This window comes from Mandrillus leucophaeus, unplaced genomic scaffold (assembly GCF_000951045.1).
Source record: "Mandrillus leucophaeus isolate KB7577 unplaced genomic scaffold, Mleu.le_1.0 Scaffold34, whole genome shotgun sequence".
In the NCBI taxonomy this organism is placed as follows: domain Eukaryota; kingdom Metazoa; phylum Chordata; class Mammalia; order Primates; family Cercopithecidae; genus Mandrillus; species Mandrillus leucophaeus.
Window position 1 is genome coordinate 3811581 of NW_012103587.1, and position 19114 is coordinate 3830694.

A 19114-nucleotide genomic window follows, 5' to 3' on the forward strand; every position below is an offset into this window, starting at 1 on the left:
AATCACTGCCCTCCAGGTGTTTGAAGATGCTCAGCTGCTCATTCCAGTGACATTCTTCATGCTGTGATCTGAATTAATATTTTTCCCTTCCTTTTTAACCTGTGGTGGTTCCTTGGCCTTCAATAGATCATTTAAAAAGTCAAAATAAATATTTAAATTGGTGTTACAATAATATGTTTTATCTTATTGGCCTTGCCTTTATTGGGTGATAATGATGGTAATGATAATGGTGATGATGATGATGGTAATGATGATGGTGATGGTGATGATGATGATGGTGATGTGATGATGATGATGATAGTAACAAAGATGGCGATGATGCTGTTGATGATAATGGTAATGATGATCATGATAATGGTCATGATGATGGTGATAATGTTGATGGTGGTGATGATGATGGTGATGATGATCATGATCATGTTGATGATATTGATGATGATCATGATGATGATAGCTAATATTTTTGACCACTTACTATATTCTAGCCATTATGCTAAGCATTGTACATACATGATCTACTGAATTTCCACAATCATTTTGTGAGATATGCATTTTTAATATTTCCATTTTAAAGATGAGAAAGGGAAGGATTAGAGGGACTAAATCCTTATAGAAGAAAATAAATCAATATGCAAAGAGAAACAAAATTTGTAGATGGGGGAAGAGAATAACCAAGACAGAGAAGTGATCATTTGATTTGACTCCTAGATGAAACAATACCTGAAGCTAAACCTAAACCTAATCCCTAAACCTCAGTTTTATGAGCCAATAAATTCTTTATTCCTTAGAATATTTAAGAGTCTTAATAGTATAACTACAAATATCCTTGATGGTTTTTACATGATAGCTCAGCTGATATACCCATTACAAGCTAAATAGAGGTATTCACTTAAAAAGCTATATGTTCCCCCACTGCCCAGTGTCAATACACAGGAGTAATGCCAATCACTTTTTCTCCCCCAGGTCTCAACACACAGCAGTAGCAGCAGAATCAATTCCCTGTGCCTCCTGTAATTGCCTGCGTCTCCCTTTCTCAAAAGGCCAGCTTTCTCACAAGGATAGCCTGAGACATAAAGAAGTGGGAGTGATGTTCCATTCTCAGGTGAAGTGTTTGTGCATATGTATGTGTCAGGGGGAGAGGGAGGTAAGCAAAACTGGTTGTTCTCAGATGACTTGAAGCACCTGAGCATGTCCTTTATTTTATCTTTTTTTTTTTTTTAAATTACTTAATAGTATTTTCACTTCCTAGTTTCTCCATTATGTTGAAGTTGAATAGTCTTTGGTAGGTTCTGTCTTGCTTTTCAAGAACATTATTTGAATTCTGCAAAAAGATAGCTACATGAAAAGCTATCATTTTATTGTTACAAAAATATGTGACACACTTACTTTAGGTTATTAAAGGGTGAATGCTATCCTCCATATATCCTTTAAACAGGCTTCACGAGAAGAGGATGGTCCCATTTCTGAACATTGCCTTGTCAATGGATGAAGAGCTTTGCACTCAGTCAACCTGGTTAAGCTGGAATCATATTTCCCTGAATCTCTTATCCTGTTTGTTTTCAGGTGATGACTGGCCAACAAAATAAATTTAGATGTGATTTGGATAGTAAAAATGAAAGCACAGTCACTGATCACTGAAGTTCATTGTGGGTACAGGTGGCAGCTAAGAGCTAGCAAGGTACCAGTGGGTTTTACAAGGCTTTTCTTTAATCTTTATCCTGCTCTTCTTGTCCATTGCCAGATTTCCTGACCAACAAAGGGCCAATCTGACTGCCACAAGTCTGACTGCAGACCTGCAGAAGCAGCAGCAACTCGAAAGGACAGCGTTCTACAGGCTTTCCCTGCACTGCCCTTCACAGCCCGCTCTGCAGCTAGGCTTGCCTATTCCCCATACACCCCGAAAGCTCCTACTCATCCACTCAACCTCAGCTTGCTCCAGTGTTCCAGGAGAACTGGGTTGGTTTTCCTCGGGCCTTCCAACACTTGCGCTTCTCCCCCAAATATTACAAGCACTCATTCTAAATATATCCCTGATTTCATAATGTGAATAGAAGTGCTGCTTCTCTGATTAAACCCTGACTGACACATGGGGTGTTTTATTACCATTTAATAAACATCATGTCAAACCTAATGATTTATGGTCAACATGAATTACAGAGGGAAGGTGAGCAAAAGAATCTCTTTCCTTTTTCCCTCTATGCTGTTCTAGTTTCAGCTGGCCTGAGCTTGCCTCTCTTGGACTCTTCAGTCTAACAGCTAACCCATTTGTGCCACAAAGATCAAAGATCAGATTCTTGAGCTACATTAAGGCTGCTACTTTAAATGACAGCACTATTTATGGACTGTTTATCGAAGACAGATCACCCTTGGAGGCCACCACAACCTTTACTCATAAATCAGACATCCAGTGCCTCTTGGAGGCTAAATACTGCCTCTCCTGTTGAAGACATGAAGGGGTGTAACATATACTCAATTTGCTGCCACTCTAGGATTTAGAATGTGCTTACTACCTTAACGCAGAACTCAAGGTCCAGACAAGGAAATTTGGTATTTTTTTCTTCCTTTTTCTTTCTCTGCCAGCCACACACACCAGCTGGTGTTCCCAGGACACTGGTAACTGTATGTAGGCTGAGCTTTAGCTTGGAAGAAATAAATAATCTATAGAAGAAAATACACCAGAATATTTTCTAATAAAAATCAAGGAATGACCATTGCATCATTCCAAGTGCCAAAAGAATACACTAATTGAAAATTTTCCTCTGAATCTCAATGTTTTCTAACAGAGATTATTCGTAGAATGTAGAACAGTGTGGTAGGTCTAACTTAGTTGGTTTCAACAGGGGCAATTTTGGCAACGTCTTGGGACTTATTTGCAGGTAATTTGTTTAAATCCTCTATGTCTCAATTTCCTTACCTTTAAAGAAAATAGAAAACATAGTTATGCCATAAGGTTGTTGCAAATAATAAATGAGTCGGCCAGGAACAGTGGCTCACGCCTGTAATCCCAGCACTTTGGGAGGCCGAGGCAGGTGGATCACTTGAGGTCAGGAGTTTGAGACCAGCCTGGCCAACATGGTGAAACCCCGTCTCTACTAAAAAAACAAAAATTAATTGGACGTGGTGGTGCATGCTTGTAATCCCAGCTACCCCGGATGCTGAGGCCGGAAAATTGCTTGAACCCAGGAGACAGACATTGTAGTAGGCCAAGATTGCACCACTGCACTCCAGCCTGGGCGACAGAGTGAGACTCTGTCTCAAAAATAGACAAATAAAAATGATAACAATAATAAATGAGTTAATACTTGTAGAAAAACACCTGAAACAGTGTCCATTGTTTATAAGCACTTATATATGCTAGCTCTTATGGTAGGCATACAAATTGAATAAAGAGACTCTCAGGGTGGTGAATGAATTCCCTTTGTAACATAATTTGAGTTCATTCTACTTGTAATCTAATACAAATCTTATTAAGCCATATTAAGCCACAATGCATCTAAATGGACAATTTGCTGACCTTGAAACTGAGAGAATGGACTAAGAAATTATATTGATGATGATTGCATGACGGTTCATGAAGAGACCAGGATGGAGCCAGGATAAGTGATGAGAATGGGCATTTGGGCATCAATCTTCAAGTTGATCTCACAAGGTAAGAGGCATCTGCATCTCACCTGGGGAGGCTGGGCTCGTGCTACCCTTCGTGGAAGATCGATTTCCACAGAGGCTGGTTTCCTGGAAAGCACTGACTCCAGAACAGCACAGGGGTCTGGGGGCTTTTCTGTCTTGTGAAGTAAAAGTTACAAAACATAATTTATCTTCGTTTAAGTAGAAAATTGAAGCGAGTGAAACTTGACTCAAATGTACTAACAAGTGGGAGTCAACAGAGACCAGTGATGTGTGCTGCAGTCCAGGTAGGAGACAACTTCGAGAAATAACTGAGCGCCAAGCTGCCTATTGGGGCAGAGGTCACAGGGGATGTGGGTTGAAGGGTAAAAGTCTCCGTTAGGATGAATAGACTCTGGAGCTCTGTTAGACATCATGGTGACTATAGTTAACCAACGTGGACTGTGTAGGTAAAATTTGCTAAGACAGTAGATCTTAAATGCTACCAAAGGCCTCCCCAATGGTAACTAGGCTAGGAGATGGACATGTTAATTGGCTTGATTGTGTTAATCATTTCACAATGTATACCTCTAGCAAAACATCCTGCTGTATACCATAAATATATACAGTTTTTATTTTTCAACTTTACCTCAATAAAGCTGAGGGGGAAAAAATTGTCCAGCCTGGACAACATAGTGAGACCTCATCTCTGCTAAAAATAAAAAATAAAACAGCAGCTAGGCAAGGTGGTGCCCACCTGTAGTTTCAGCTGCTTAGAGGGTGGGGTGGGAGGATCGCTTAAGCCCAGGAGATCAGGGCTTCAGTGAGCTGTGACTGTGCCACTGCACTCCAGTCTGGGCAACGGAGTGAGGCCTCATCTCAAATAAGTAAGTAAATAAAATAAATAAATAAATCATCTAGTAAATGAGTTCTGAAGCTAGACCATCTGAGTTGGAATCCCGGCTCCATCACCTACCAGCCGTGTGACCTTGAGCAAGTAAGTAACTGGACTTCTTTAAGCATTTGCCTTAAGCATTTGTTTTCCTGTGTGTAAAATTGGTATTATGAGAGTACATAGTTTTAGGGTTTCCATAAAGATTAAATAAGTTACTTCAAGTATTATGCCTAGAAGAGCATCTGCAGATCTAAAGATACTACTAATATTGCAAAGTAGATGACTTTAATTTGACATGTCTGCCTCTTGGTGTCTCCATCGTTAAAATGAGGCTAACACTGTATGGCTTCACAGGAGTCATTCAGGCAACAAACGGTCCTGTGATGCACACTGTGGCCGGCCCCACTGGAGAGACTGTGAAAGCACTGCTCCCTCTAGTCACACTCCAGGGAACTCACACGGGGGCCGGGCAGGGGGACCTGAGAGATAGAGAATCGGCAAATATCGCTTCTCGGCCTTTCGGCTAAGATCAAGTGATAATCAGCAAGTAAACGCACACGAGAGAGAGCTGGGGAACTCTGGGCACAACTTTACAGCTTCCTGGTTCATATTCTAGAAGGAAGGAAGGTTGGATGAGGCCCCAGTCCATCGGTTGGAAATAATGGACTATGTTTTATTTCTCAGTGGACTGAGAAGGAGAGCAATATTTAAGTGTGTGTGTGTGTTTGTGTGTGTGTGTCAGAGGAAGGGAGGGAATGAGAGAGAGAGAATAACATATTTCTGCTGCTTTAGGAAGATCAGACAGTCTCCATCTGCTTTATAACCGCAACTGCTTCCCAAGGCCATGTGTAGGCTACGCAAACCAAAGGAGTCTTGGGAAATTCTCAGCAGTGTGTGTGTGTGTGTGTGTGTGTGTGTGTTTTCTACGCAGACCTATTGAAAGCCACATTTTGCAATTACCCTTTTGTTGCCAAAGGGCTCAGGAGGGTATCTGGATGCCAGTGGGACCCTAGCCCCAGCAGTGTCCAGGTTTTGACACCATGGAGAGAAGAATTCGATGACAAATCAGAATAAAGCAAAAGGCAAGAAGCTTTTACTGTAAAGCAAAAGTACACACGTAAGAGAGAAGTGCAGGCGTGCTCGGGAGAGTGAGAAGCACACGGCAGAATTTGTATGTTTAATTTTATAGGCTCTTCTAATTAGGCAGTGGAATAATCATGATATTTTCTAGGGAAAAAAAAAAGTAGGGATTTCTTAGAATTGAAGTGCCACCCATTTTTATACTAAATATATCATGGTGCTCGTGGATCTGTGATTTTGGATGGTAACGAGTGTACAATTAGGTCTGGGGTAGGGCATAAGTCAAGTCCATCCATCACCATGTCAGATCCAGCTGGTCTCAACCAGCTTGGCCCCCCACCTTGTTTGTTGGGGTCTTATCAGCCCAGGCTTGCCTTTGTCCTTGTCACTAATTTTAACAGCTCCTTTAATGCAGTTATGTGAAATTGCTGCTTCATATTTTCCCGGTTCTCCTGTGACCGCCCAGCATTCTGATTTAATTGGTGTTTCTTTAATTAGGGGGTTGAACAATCATTAGGTGTTCCAGAAAAAGAGAATGACATGGTTTGGCCGTGTCCCCACCCAAATCTCACCTTGAATGGCAATAATCCCCACATGTCAAGGGCGGGGTCAGGTGGACATAATTGAATCATGGAGGTGGTTTAAATGGTAGTGAATAAGTCTCATGAGATCTGATGGTTTTATAAAGGGGAGTTCCCTGTACACGCTCTCTTGCCTGCCACCATGTAAGACATGGCTTTGCTCCTCCTTGCCTTTCGCCATGATTGTGAGGCCTCCCCAGCCATGTGGAACTGTGAATCCATTAAACATCTTTCCTTTATAAATTTCCCAGCTTCAGGACTGTCTTTATTAGCAGTATGAGATCAGACTAATACAGAGGGGATTTCAGGGACTCCCCAAGAATGCCCCCTTTCTCCCTTAATTGGGTTCTCCCAGAAGAGTCGTGGGCCTGTCACCCTGACTGGGTTTTGGCTGGTTTTGTTCCATATTTTGGGTTTTCAGTTATCCTGGGTTTCTTTGTGTAGTTCTTGTTTCAGCTGTTGTTTCGGTTTTTCCACCCTGTGACTCCCCAGTGCTGTTCCTATCCCACCCTGGCCTGCCTAAGATGTCACCACAGCTGCCTTCTCCCCACTGCAGGCAAATGGAACTAACTTAGAAAACCAGTGAGCTGGCTTTCAAGCTCATCCTGGAACGAGAACTCTCCAATATGCTGTATCAGGGGCATACTCCCAGGATGAGTGGGTTGTCCAAGCCCACCCCTCCTCTCTCAGCCCTGTTGAGCCCAATTTTGGAGACAAAAATTGATTCTTCATTGCTAGCATCTATCTCTTTCATTGTCATTTAATCACAGGAGTTTTTCTTTATTCTATTTTCTTTTGAAATGCCTTCCTGGCTCAGGACACCCTGCGATGCTACACTGAAGGAGACTGCTGTAACACTGTGGGCAAGCAGGCTTCCTTTCTGAGGTTGCACGGAGCCAGCCCTAGGTGTGTGTGGGGGGGACTGGGCCTTGCCTCCAGGGTCTGCAGACACAGAGGGTGCTGCCCTGGGGACTGGGGAGGGGACGAAGCTGGTGTCTGAATGCTGTTCATTCACTGGAAGCAGGGTCAGGAGAGGGGTCAGACTCCGACTCACACCCCCTGCAGATCAAGCCAGAACAGAAATCATCTGGTTGGGCCGTGGCAGAGGCAACTTCCATGAAAGAAGAGCGCACAGGGTGCAAATCAGCGGAAAAGGCTGGGGGAAGAGGAAAAGTTTGGATTTCTCCTGCCCCATGGTGCAAAGCCCAAACCAAACCAACTAAAAACCTGCGGTTGCAGGGACAATTCTGTGGGGAAAAGGAGGAACTTTCACCTTAATAGTTAGCACAGGCTTACTGTGTTAAAAACTCAATGAGTCAGTAAGGGTGAACAGTGAGCGATTACCCTTTCTCTGGTGTGTTTCCGCATGTTTGAGTGTTTTCCCCTACACATTTATACACGCAGGTACACGTCCATTTGTACAAACACGTGTACATCCCTTGTTCACACGGTCGTGCACGCTGCTCTTTTTCCTCAGTGTATCTGGAAGGTGGTTCCGAATCAACTGGATGGGATTTTTAATTTCCGAAGGCACGAGCTCTCCTGGCATCCGCAGATGTGACCCGCAATTTCGAGAGGAAGAGGAGTGACGGTCAGGAGGGAGGTGGGGGAGGGCTGGGCCCCTCTTGGTGTCCCGGGTTCCCGGCAGAAGTCTCCAGGACTGCGGGAGTCTGCAGACTCGGAGTTTCCGCGCCAGAGGAGCGGGTCCACGCGGACAGGCAGTTCCAGCCCCGGGTAAGAGCGGCCCCATCTCCTCCCGGTCCCCGGCGCCGCCAGCAGCAGCCCTGGAGCGATTTCCCCTCCCCGCCACCCGCGCTCTCTCTCCTCCTGCGCCCAGGCCGGTCTCCGGCTCCGGATCCGGGCGGCGAAGGTGTAGATGGGCGCGCCCAGGGGACGGTCCTGGAGCCCAGGAAGGGTGCGAGCTGGAGGCGGCGGTTCAGAAAAGTTGTCAGGTCTCCAGCGCGGGCAGCGGCGGGAGCCGGAGCCGCGGTCAAGAGGACCCGAGGGGACGCGGCCCGCCTGGCACACACGGCCACGGGTGCGAGGGACTCGACGAGCGGGGAGGACGCGGTCACCGCTGGTGCGGCGCACTGGGCCCGGTGATTGGCGCCTTCCCCGGCACAGGTGAGGCTGGGCAGAGAGGGCATCCGTGGCGAGGCCTCTCTGGGTGCGGGATGAGGGGACGCGCTGAACGTGGAGTTAATCTTGGGGATCGGGCGGGGGCGCTGGATAGGTAGATACTGTGGGGCTCCGCAGACCCTATCGCCTACCTGGACCTCCCGCGGAACACTTGCAGATCCGGCGCCAGGGGGGACGTGGCGGACGGGTCTTGTCCCTTGCTTTCCCCCTCCCCAGGACTTGGCGGGACTATGAGGATGGAGAGCCCGGGTCTTTGCGCTCCTTTTTCCCCAACCATGGAGCTCCATGCCTCCCTCACTCCAGTTCAGTTAAACTCAGACGGGCAGGGTCCCAGGGACGAGCCAGTCTCCCTCCACCTGTTTCCCTTCCATCCTGTGGTCCTGAGAGCCAGGCTGTGCCCACCGGGGAGCAGGCGTTCACAGCGAAGCTCGCAGGGGGTCCCAGGTTGGCAGAAATAAGGGATCATCTCGACAGACACCCCAGATCCGGTCCGATGTGGTTTGAGGATTGCTAGGAGGGGCTGGGGGTCTCTGGTGGATGGGTACAGGAATGTAGAACAGAACTGGGCTTTCCAGAAGGCCTTTCACCCCACTCCCCCATCTCTGCAGCACGAATTACTTCATCTCAGAGGGAATTAGTGGGTACGTTAGGCACAGGCACATAGCACAGCGCCTGAAGCGCACGAAAAGCTTAGCAGCTGCTAACCACTGCCATTATTATCATGCACACGTTGGGCCCAGGTAGAATCAAGCCGACCCACATGAGTAGCGGAGGGAGAGGCTTCCAGGTCCGGGAGAGCCACCCACGCGCCTTTCCGCGCCGGTTACTGGCACGCGTGGTTGCGTGGATGGCGAGCAAAGTCTCACCTCAGGCTGGGAAGGTGGCTGCGCCTCTGTCCAGGGTTCCCGGGCTCCTGAGAGCAGGAGCGCTAGGAGAATGTCATTTGCCGGCTTCCCGCGCGCCCGAGCTGTGTCCACAGGGCTGGGCTCTGAGCGCAGCAGCGAGACCACCTGTTGGTTAAACTTTCCGTGCGGTGTGGGGTCTTCTTAGGTCTCCGCTCTCAATGCGGAGAGCTCTACCTTAGCCCGCTTACAGACAGATCTTCTAAGCACTTTTTCTCCAGCTGCCTCCTGCCTAAAGCTCTTTCAGCTCAGCTGGAAAATCAATAGGAAGGACATACGGCCAATTTCAGTGAGAAAAAAAAAAATGTGTTTGCTTTTCAAAAGTCATGTGCAGCTTGAAATTCTGGGATAGCCACTCTCCTTGAGCCTGCAGGTTTCCTCAGGAGCCAGACTGAACTTTTAAAATATGTTTTTTAAATACTGCCATTTTCTTTCAAGGCTTCCAGTTAGGCAGAGATGAGGGTGGGGTAGCAGATATCTTCCCTTTTTTCCTTTTACTTAAATTGCAAAACAGATCTCCAGTATCAGGGTGCAGAATAAAACTAGGTGAGGAGACAGAGTGACAGGGTGCAGAATAAAACTAGGTGAGGAGACAGACCACCATTGGCGGTGGAGTGGGCAGAGAAATTTCCCCAAGGAGGTTTACTTGGGAGCAAATATTTGAGTGAAGTGAGGCAAGAGGCCAGAGAATATCTGGGGAGGAGCTGTCCAGGCAAGGGAACAGCTAGTGCAAAAGCCCAGAGGCTGGAATTAGCTGGGAGCGTGGAAGGAAGAACAAGGGCGAGACGGCCATGTGGCTGGGGCAGAGTGAGGGTGGGAAAGGGGTCCTGAAGGGAGGTGGGCAGAGTCCTGAAGCTCATCATGTGGTCCAGGCAAGCCACGTGTGTCTCAGATTAGAGCTGGGTCCAGTATCTACTCTCCTTTCTCTTCCTCAGGAGCAAACTCCTGATGTTTTCCTGGGCACTTGATTACCCAGAATAAGGACTGCCTTTGCCAGCCTCTTCTGCAGCAGGGTGTGGCTCTGTGCCTGGGTCCTAAGATTTTTTTTTTTTTGGGGGGGGGGATGGAGTCTCGCTCTGTCACCCAGGCTGGAGTGCAGTGGCGCCATCTTGCTTCACTGCAAGCTCCGCCTTCCAGGTTCCCGCCATTCTCCTGCCTCAGCCTCCAGAGTAGCTGGGACTACAGGCGCCACCACCACGCCCGGCTAATTTTTTTTTTTTTGTATTTTTATTAGAGACGGTATTTCATCGTGTTAGCCAGGATTGTCTCGATCTCCTGACCTCATGATCCACCCACCTCAGCCTCCTAAAGTGCTGGGATTACAGGTGCGCACCACCATGCCCAGCTAGGTTCTAAGATTTAGTATATAAAAGGGGGTGGCACCTGTAAACTCCAGGAAGTGAACTTCAGTGGAGGAAGTCGCCTTTCTTTGTCCCTATGTCATGGCTGGAAAACGAAGCATTAGTAACGACAGGAGCTCTAGCAGCCGTTTTAGACCATGAGGTGTTCCTTGGAAATGGAAACTGCACAGTGGAACAGTAAGAGAAGTGAAGCCTGGATCTCCACTGCAGCTACACTACCCCTCAGCCTTGGCTGATGGCTTCTGGACTTTATGAATACAAGAGAAAAATTAACTTGTATTTTGTTTAACGTATATGTGTGTGTGATATATATATAATATATATGGTTATATATAATATATATAGGTTATATATAAAATATATATTTTATATATAATATATAAAATATATAGGTTATATATAATATATATTATATATATTTTATATATATATATATAAAAGTTTAGTTTAAACCTAAACTTACATGGAACCCCATGGTAAGAACCTACATTTTATTCTAACCCATCAGGAAACTATTGGAGACTTTTGGGCCAGGAAGTGACAGAAATTGTTTCACTTTTTAGTAGACTCATTCTGCTGCTGTGAGGGAGGAGACTGGGCTCAAAGGAACAAGAATGGACACAGGAAAGGTCAGCTGAGGTTACGGCAGGTATCCAGGTGCATGAAAATGGCAGCTTGGACCAGGTGGTCATGGTGGAGGGAACAGGAAATGATCATCTTTAATATGAACTAGGATGAGTGTGATTAATACAGGTGATGAGAAAAGCCACAAACACATATATTATACATTTGACTTAGAGACATAGATCTGATTTTCCCATATAATATTTTCTTAAATTAGGTCATTTCATAGTTCCCATCTCCTTAGTTCACCTCCCCATGTTTCTAGTAGTTTACTGAACAGCACCACAACTGTTTGTATAGAATCCGTCAGAAAGCAAGAATTAGGAAGACTTTTAAAAATTCTCATATTTACAACAAGAATAAATGAGGCAGAAGAAAGTGGTGCAACTTTCTATAATTCATCCCAGTGAATAAGTTTGACACCTGGTATTAAAAGATCTGAAAATATTGAAGCTTCAGTGAAAAGCAGATTCCTCCCAAGCAATTGTTAAAGACTTCTTAAGGAAAGAAAAAATCAGCATTGCATTTATATGCATTATTTTATATAAGTATATCCCTCTGTTTCTCTAATTCCAACATATGCTTTAGCTCATGGTTGGCATCTGAAATAGCATTTGATAATACACATGGAAACACAGAGAAATAGATGTAAGAACTGTAAAATAAGGCTAAAACAATTGAAAGGAGATCAAATCCAGGGGAAATGTTGGACCGGGGTATACAGATTGTGACTCTTTGATGGTTCCTGAGAGGGAAGTAAAGCTTTAACTCAGGATTTCCTAGCAAAAGGAAACACAATTTATTACATGTTTCTCACTGTCCATGAGAAGAAAACATACCGGCCATAAAGAGGCCATGAAGGTGTTCCTGCCATTGAGATCTGAAAGAAAACTATCATGAACAGTTTTAGAGCAGAAATAATTACCCTGTAGGCTGAGACTCCTGCAGTTCACTGATAAGCATTATGGAGTCAATTTTCTCTTATTTTTTGTTCTGAAATGTTGTGGTTGTTTGCATTTTTTCCTCTGAATGGGCTCCATAGTTTTAATTATATTTCCAAAAGGGTGAAAAGCTCTGAAACTGTTAAGCATCATTTATATAGAAAATAATGCAGTAGGCAGCATTCTCCAGGCCATAAAAGTTGCAATAAATGTGGCAGCAGGCTTCCTAAAGCTTTCCATTTATACAGGTTTCTTAGCAAAGTTGAGGGTCTGACAATTTTATTTTTATTCCTTACTCTATTTACTTTCCTCCTTTGTTATCTTTATTATCAGCATGTGCTTCCTTCAAACGATGTCACTATCACGATGTTTGTTTTAGTGTAGTTATTGAAAGCATGGGCCCTAGGGCTAGAAAGCCCACCTGTAAATTCTGCCTTCACTGTGTGCTGTGGGATGGGTGGCTTCAGGCTTCTGTGTCTCATTTTTCTCACCTGTAAAATGGGGCTAGTAATAGATAACGCGACAGCATTGTGGTGAGATTCACATGAAGTAAGAAATGGAAAGCACATGTGTCCACGTCGGGCACATCGCACATGCTCAGGAAGTTGAGTCCTTTATCATTCTTGATGTTGCCTTCACAATCGTTGTTATCAGGGACTTTCCTTTTGACATGCCAGAAGGCATCTCCCACATCAGCTTACTTAAAATGTCGGGCATTCTAATATTTTTGTTCAAATATTTATAGCCAACAAATAGAGAAACTTACAATTATCCTCACCTCCACATAACTGATCTTGATTTAGGACTGTGCACATTTAGCGTTCACAGTCAGTGTGTATGTGTCCATCCCAGAATAGGAGACGCGATAGTGTACAACGGGGAAAACACAGACGCCTCAACCCATCTGTCCACTCAATGCGTCCCTGCCCAGCAAGAGGCCATGTGAGTCTCAGAGCCCCTCTGTTGATTCCTTTCTTTGAGACTCTTGTCATTCTTGTCTTTAGAGACAGGATTCTGTATGTGTGTGGGGTGTGTGTGTGTGTGTGTGTGTGTGTGTGTGTGTGTGTGTGTAGTTGCTTCACTGTTTTACAGCTTGGTGCTTTAAACTCTAGATCTTCAACTGGGGCTCAGCAGAAACAGCAGCACTCTGTCGTAATGCTGAACAAAAAGCCATCTGTGCTAAATATATTGCAATACAGAACTTTGCCATCTTTATGGCAGATTTTGGTTTAAAGAGACTTTTTAGGAATAATCTGATGCTAGGTGCATTCTGCTTCCATGTAGACTTTAGAGATTGAGCCCTTTTTATATGCTGCTTCACTGAACACGCAAACTGAAGTCAGAAATTCCCTGAGGGGAATGGCAATAGCTGAGTTTTAAGTAAGACGCAACTCTGTGTGACTGGGTAGTTTAGCCAGTTCTACCTCTGCCCATCCTCACCCCAGACATACCTTTTTCCCAGAGAGATTAGAACCATAATCACCAAAGTCAGATGAAAATACACCTTCAATCTGCAGCTCCGGCGAGTCATTCCGTTCCACAATCTCTCTGTGAAAAAAAATGTCAGAGTAAAAAATATTCTGAATTGTGTTAATTTCTTTCTCTCAAAATTATAGTTCTAATTCTCCTTGTCAATCTATCTGCACACACACACACACACACACGTGTGTGTATGTGTGTATATATCATACATACAATTTCTATTATTCATAGCAGTTATATTCCAATGAATTAACACATACTGAACCATTGCTCCTAGGGAAACTGCAGAGATAGGTTTCTCTTAGTCTTTGTTTACACAACTGATCAATATATAATTTTATGTGTACTTCTGTATAAAGACACCTTATTTAATATAGATTATTGGTTCATTTTCATTGAATTTACAGCTGACAGCACGACATAGCTCATGCCTGAGCAAAGTTTATCTAACACACATATTTTCTCCACAAGGCACACGACAACTTCCTTGTGCTTAGGAACTAACTACATGGCACTTCAACCCTACAGTTGGGGACTGTTTTAAACAGCAAAGTTCCTCTCAAAATGAAACAAAATAGGAAGAGCATGGAACTGACTAGACCACAGAAGGACCGTTGCTCGCAGAGCTGGGCAGGAAGGGAGGGCACTGCCTGTTTGACCTCAGGTTGGATGATTCACATTTTTTGCTGCTCCGCCCATGTACAAAAATGACTTCAGATGTTCCACAAGTATTGATATGGGGGTTAAAAATGAGGGCTAGTGAGGAGGCAAATTTGCAAATACAGAATGTCAATAATGAAAATTGACTTTGTGTGTGTGTGTGTGTGTGTGTGTGTGTGTATGCGGGTGGGTGTGTGTGTGTGCGGGTGCGCATGTGTGTGTGCGCGTGTGTGTGTGTGCAGGTGCATGTGTGTGTGCACGTGTGTGTGTGTGCGTGTGTGTGTGTGTGTACATGCATATATAGGAGTGACAAGTGGCTGGCCCAATTCAAATTTATATTGATTAGATTGGAGCTACTTGTAGCCTTTACATGGTCCCGTAAGATGCATTCTTATTATAGCTGAGGAAATGTAACTATTTTCTGCCATAAAGCTTGTTGTAGTCATCTGCAATAAGGAAGTGGAATAATGTAATAAGGATTGTCCCTGTCCTTGAAAGAGACAGCTCTTATTAGTTTTTTCTTAGCTTTTGGGGTAGGAGAGCGTGTAGGACAGATTCTGTTGAGGATTTTCATGGAAAACTCAGCTAGGAAAAGGAACAGATTTGGTTACTGTTTCAAATTAATGAGCCAGGTTCTTTCATTTCTGTCTTTGAGGTACAGGAAGGGATTCAGAGTGGTGTTACTGAGTGGACTCAGGATCTCTGACAAAATTGGAGAAGTTATCATTTATGTTTCAAAATATTTATCCATATTAAAAGTATGAACTGAATGGAAGGACTACTGGTGTAACCCCTTTTGTCACTGGAAAGTTATTGATTAGATATTTCAGTCTTTACAGAAGAATTCCAGAAAGATAGATGCTTCATTATCTTGTCTGTAGTTGGTCAATTTTTATAAAATGAGAATGTGTTCATCACTTTTCTTCTTCCCTTTTTCTCTTGTTTATAAGGATTTGATAGTCTATGGTTTATCCTTCCTTCTCTTAAGGTAGAAGCTTCTTTTTTAAAAACCTAAGACATGAGACTTCATGGGCCTCCATGGACTCTTTTTCCACATGCCCCATGTAATGGGAGCTGTGTAGGTACAGGAATGTCCTTTCACAGTGGTTCTCAGGGTGCTGCTTTCCTCTCCCAGCTTCAGAAAAAGACACCTGGGACCTCTGAGTTCCTCACTGGTGGTGGCAGCAGGACTTCGACGTCCCCAGTTCTTATATCCTCACATAATCCTTTGAGTGTAAGAAATAATCTTCTGGTAGCTCCTGCACACGTTCTGAAGGCCACGCTTTCTTGCATCATCCTGTAATACTCGGCGATAAACTGTGTGGCAGAGTCCCCAAAACTACCCCCAGATTCACTTATTCTCTGTAAGAACTCAAGGGATTCAGCACACAGGCTTACCTGCCACTGTGAATTATCACAACAAAAGATGTAAAGCAAAATCAGCAAAGACAAAAGGCTCACGGAGCAAAGTCTATAGGTTGCCCGCACAAGCTTCCAGGAATCCCCTCCCACTGCAGTCGTCCAGGGGGTGCCAGCTTTTGCATCCTATGGTAACAGCATTGTGAAATGTGGATCAGGGAAGCTCATTAGAAACGCAGCACCCAAGGTCTTTGCTGAGTCCTGGTTGCCTGGGTACTTTCTGCCTATCATGTACCTGAATCCAAAACTCTAAGGAAGAAAGCAGGTGTTCAGTATAGACTGTCCTTTGTGTGAAGAGTTTTATCACAATGCACCACTCTTCTTAGTTAGTGAAAGCTGGAAACTCACAAAATCCAAGTTTCCATAGAGCAGTCAAAGGACAACCTTATAAGCAGATCTTTCTAAGGACAGCAGTCTCAGGCCTCCTACATCCCTTTCTGCACACGTAACCACCCTCGGCCTAGTCAAAGATTAAGTCCAAAGAGCGATACAGAGAACGTTAATTTCCTTAAGCAAATCAGGATTCACTAAGATGTTTCCACGTGTTTTGGACTTTGGTTCGGCAAATCCCATTGAAGATTCTGCAGAAGAGACCCCCTGCCCTCCTTATTGACCTGTTAACAACAAAAGGCTGAAAACAGAGCACAGGCTGACACACCGTTGCCATGACTACCTGTGCGGCAAACATCTTAATGGCATTTCACTGAGATGCTTCAGGTGTTGGGCGTTGGAAAGGGATGGCTGAATAGAACTAAAGACCTCGTGGCACGCAGCTCCCAGTGGTGCAGGAAATATCCAGTTAATGCCCTCAGTGGTAGCCATTCCCTTTTTACCAAGGGTAGTAGAAGATGAAATGGGTTCATGCTACCATGAGTTGGTTTGGATACTCATGGAAAGAATGGTCTCTTCAGGCATTATTCAACTTCCACAGCTCCTGCTCACTCTCAGTCATGGTGCTGTGTCTCTTGGCTTGTGGTATAACAAATCTTCTATTTTTTTGTTGTTGTTGTTGAGTTCTTTTTTTTCTTGAGTTCTTCTTTATAGGTTTTATTCCACAGACATTTCCTTAAACACTGTTAATTAAAACAATGATGAGGCCTGCTTTGGTTACTTAACAGGACTGCCTACTGGGGAACACAAGCACCATGACACGGAACGGCTCTCACTAAGTCAGTCAAGTCCATTGCTAAATTCGATGGTTGCTTCTGACTGGTTAGTTCCCTTGAGGCCTCAGTAACGTTTGACATTAATACTGATGTTCTTTATTAAGCTCTCTATGGCTGTGCTTCTCACACTTTGATCACAGGATCTGTTTATCCTTACATTCTTGAGAACCACCCCACCAAAAAAGCCATTTTGCTTATAAACATTGATATTTATTAGAAATTAAAATGGAGAAAGTTCATGATGTTGTTTCTCCAGTTGGTTGCAATATCACCTTTCCAGTAGCCTCTGGAAACCTCCATTCTGCATTCATGTGCTCATGAGAACGAAACCAACAAATAACACCTTAGTATCCACGTAGAGATAATTTGGCTTGTGTGGACCTCCTACAAGGGTCGTGGGAGCCCCGAGAGTTCCTGGACCTCACTTTGAGAATCACTGTTCTACACAATTCCTTTGACTGTTTTTAACACCATGGGCTTCTGTCTTCCTCCTACCTTCCTGGCTCCTCCTTCTTGTTAGGTTTCCAAGGCAAAGTGAGGGTTAAAGACACACATAGAACAAGAGAGCGGCTCAACAGCAAATGCAGGCATTTAGGTCCAGTGTAAACCGGCTGAGGTGGAGCACCAGTTTAATGCCAGTGCCCACTACTGCTTACAGGCTGGGATACTTACAGGTATGGGTGGGAGGGGTCTGGGCAGTATGGCTTGCTGCCGGGGAAGATGTTAATAAGATGTATCCGTGATGAAGCAGTTGGGGCCTTGTTCTCGCAGAATGTGATAGTGATGTGCCTTGGACTTTTTCTCAGCAGAATGTGATAAAGTCAGGCGGTTGGACAGGCAGGTTCTCATGGCCCGAACCCTCATGGAATGTTTCACTTTGACCAAGGTCTGCATAATGGCAGGGAGTTTACAAAATGGTGTATTTTGGATTAACAGGTCTCAGTCTTGGGCTCCTTGTTGTCTGACACATCCTAAATGTTGGCCCCTGCTGTTCCAGGTTCTCTACTCATTATGCATGTTCTCTGGGTAATTTCATCCACTCCTAAGGCTTAAATCATCATCCCTCTGCTGAAGGCTTCTAAATCTCTTTCCCTAGCTCAGAGCCCTTTTCTGAGATGCAGATTCTTGTGTAGTTTGATCTAGTGGGCACTGGTACTTTTGTATTCCACAGGTATTTTTGGCAACTATCTACTTCTTTCTATCTTCAGGGCTATTCTTGCAGGGTCACTCTAGCAGTCCCTAGCAGGGTTACTGTGCTTGTCCCCGCCTGCTTTTGGTCCATTCTCCGTCATTGTAGAGAGATATATTTAATCAAATCTTCTCATTTGTGCTTAGGTCATGTCAGTGCCTTTCCATTACTCTTTGGATAAAGGCTAAGCATTTTAAAATGCTTAATGGCTTTTTGTGATATGACTCTTACCTAAACCTCTCCAGCTTGTGTTTTGCAGTTTGTTCCTTCTATTGAACTTCATCTTTCAGTGACACCGAACTTTCAGGTTCTTCTAATGGCTACATGTTCTCATCCTCTGGGCATTTACCTCTGTTGTTCCAAGAAATGGTCTTCAACATCTTCAGATACCTAGAAGCTTTGCCCCTCAGTGGGAAGAAAGCTTTCAACTCACAGCAGTTCCAGCAGAAGTTCCGGGGCTGGAGAGCTGATCCTGAGTTGCCTGTGATCACATGCCACACCTGAAGGCATCACTCTATCCAGGCTCCAGGTGTATAGAACGTTGTGAGGTCATGACTGACGGCATTATGACCAGTCTTGGAACTAGGGTTGGGGTGGGGTTCATCCCACCCAGACCACAGGGACCAAAAATGAGAAAGGATGTTTTTCAGAGAGAAGTGTTGGTGCTGGACAGGAAGAACCACAGATGCCTGATACGGGTACTGTTGTAACTCTGTTCTCCATAAAACGTAATTTGCTTTTGCTTGATACTAATCTTTTTGTCCTCATAGTCTTGCACGTGGAGTTTATCTATCCACCTCCAACAGACACTCATGCGCCTCCCAGTCACTTCTTCTTATCCCTCAAAACCAGTTCCAGAGAAAGGATTGAATTTCTTCCCTCCTAGGCTGACTTTTCATATGCAAAGTTCACATGTATACACTGCAATGCATTACACACAGCATTTGATTTGTGGGTTTGTCTTCTCCACCACATGAGCTGAACAGAAATCATGCCTTGGACGTTTCCACATCCTCAACAAGTAGTTAAGACATGTCACAGAGTAAGTAGTGCTTAATTAGGTTTGAGGAAT

At 44.5% G+C, this 19114-nt stretch overlaps 1 long non-coding RNA gene across 1 annotated transcript; it reads right to left on the reverse strand.

Moving 5' to 3' along the window:
- Positions 1 to 11960: 11960 nt before the first annotated feature.
- LOC105545841 lies at positions 11961 to 18546 on the reverse strand. The gene is made up of 3 exons (XR_001006999.1): positions 18274 to 18546; positions 13610 to 13674; positions 11961 to 12065 (listed from the first exon to the last, which is right to left on the reverse strand). It is a non-coding gene; the product is annotated as an uncharacterized LOC105545841 (long non-coding RNA).
- Between the last annotated feature and the right edge of the window lie 568 nt (positions 18547 to 19114).